The sequence below is a fragment of the Otolemur garnettii genome, unplaced genomic scaffold, assembly GCF_000181295.1.
Source record: "Otolemur garnettii isolate 467f Iridium unplaced genomic scaffold, OtoGar3 scaffold00028, whole genome shotgun sequence".
NCBI classification, from domain to species: domain Eukaryota; kingdom Metazoa; phylum Chordata; class Mammalia; order Primates; family Galagidae; genus Otolemur; species Otolemur garnettii.
Window position 1 is genome coordinate 3,844,730 of NW_003852423.1, and position 2,447 is coordinate 3,847,176.

Below are 2,447 nucleotides of genomic sequence, written 5' to 3' on the forward strand. Positions count from 1 at the left end.
GACAGCTTGAGGCTCTGTCTCAAAAAAAAAAAAAAAAAAAAGAATATTTGAGCTGTGCACAGTGGTCACACCTGGGACACACCTATAATCCTAGCACTTTCGCAGGCCAATGTGGGAGAATTGCTTGAGCCCAGGAGTTCTATGACATAACTGTATACTAGCCTCAGCGATAGAGCAAGACTGTATTAAAAAAAAATAAAAAATTGAGGCTAGGCATGGTGGCACACCTGGCTACTAGAAGGCTGAGGCAGAAGGATCTCTTGAATCCATGAATTCAAGGTTGCACTAAGCTATTTGTTGCCACTGCACTCAAGGATGGGCAACAAAGCAAGACCCTGTCTCTAAAAAAAAAAAAAAATTTAATAAAAAATAAAATTAAGAAATATTTGCAGCTCTGCACCTGTGGCTCAATTGGCTAAGTCACTAGCCACATACATCTGAGCTGGCAGGTTTGAATCCAGCCTGGGCCCGCCAAACAACAAGATGACTGCAACAAAAAAATAGCCGGGCTTGTGGCGGACGCTTGTAGTCCTAGCTACTTGGAAGGCGGACACAGGAGAATCGCTTGAGCCTAGGAGTTGGAGGTTGCTGTGAGCTGTAATGCCACGGCACTCAACCCAGGGTGACAGCTTGAGGCTCTGCCTCAAAAAAAGAAAGAAAGAAAGAAAGAATTGTTTGCATCACATGTGAATTCAGCTGCAAGTAGGATGCCCACGAAGTAAGTAATAAAAAAGATGCTAATAAAATGACAAATTCTTTTCCCAGCAAACCTATTCTTACAAAAAGGAGTCAGCAACAAAGTGACCAGCAATAGAAGTCATACCAGGGCTCAGACCCATTCATTTAGCCTCACCTAGGTTGAGGTGTCTACTGCCACTCTTGGGTATGTAAACATTACCATGAACAATCAACTCCCAGGCTCCAGTATGTGGTTGCACTGCAGGGAAACCAAATAGGTTACTAAGGGCAGGTTGGATCACATGGCCTCCCTTTTTTTTTTTTTTTTTTGGCAGGGGTTGGGTCTGAATCCACCACCTCCAGTATATGGGGCAGGCACCCTACTCCTTTGATCCACAGGCACCTCCCACAGCCTCCCTTTTATTATAAATTTTTTCACAGAAATAGATATTACTCATGGATTTGGATTTACCTTCTCTGCCCTCATTGTTTCAGCCAAATGTCATGTACTTCCCGAATGCCTTATTGCCAATCATGGTATCTTACCCAATACTGCCACTGTTTACACAGGGCAAAGCAGTAATGCAAAGAACATCCTGGTGCATAAATCTGTGTATTTATCTACAACCGTTTTCTTCAGCAGAATTCCTAGAAGTGAAGTTGACTAGTCAAATGACTTGATAAAATACATATTGTTTATATATATGTATGTGTGTGTGTATATGGACAGATATACACACACACTCACATATATATATAGCCAAATTGTTCTCCTGAGACCTTTTTATCAAATAGCATTTCTACCACAGAATAAGAAACAGCCTCTTTTTCTTAACTATCACCTACACTAAGAATTATTTCACTTAAAAAAAGAAAAAGTTAGGCCGGGTGTGGTGGCTCACACCTGTAATTCCAGCACCTATAATTCTGCCTGGGAGGCAGAGGCAGGCGGATTGCCTACCTTGAGCTCACTAGTTCAAGACCAGCTGAGCAAGAGTGAAACCCCTGCCTCTAAAAATAGCCAGCATGGCCTATAATCCCAGCTACTAGAGAGGCTGAGGCAAGAGTATTGCTTGAGCCCAGGAGACTGAGGTTGCTGTGAGCTATGATGCTATGGCACTCTACTAGGCTGACAAAGTGAGACTCTGCCTCAAAAAAAAAGAGGAAGAAAAAGTTTGCCAATGTAGTCCAAGAAAAATAATAACTTCGGGAGGCATTAATTTGCATTTCATTAATTATTATTGGCATCGGCTCGGTGCCTATAGCTCAACCGGCTGGGGCGCCAGCCACAGTACACCTAAGGTGGCAGGTTCGAGTCCCCAGCCCGGACCCGCTGAACAACAATGATGGCTGCAACCAAGAAATGGCCGGGCGTTGTGGCGGGCGCCTGTGGTCCCAGCTGCTTGGGAGGTGGAGGCAGGAGACTAGCTTGAGCCCAGGAGTGGGAGGTTGCTGTGAGCTGTGGTGCTGTGGCACTCTACCCAGGGGGACAGCTTGAGGCTCTGTCTCAAAAAAAAAAAAAAAAAAAAAATTATTATTGGCATCAAACAGCTTTCTGTGTTTATTAGTCATTTGCTTTCTCTTCTATAAATTCTCTATTGCTGGCTCAGCACCTGAGGCTCAAGTGGCTAAGGCACCAGACACATATACCTAAGGTGGCGGGTTCGAATCCAGCCCAGGCCCACCAAACAATGATGGCTGCAACCAAAAAATAGCCTGGTGTTGTGGCGGGTGCCTGTGGTCCCAGCTACTTGGGAGATTAGAGGCAG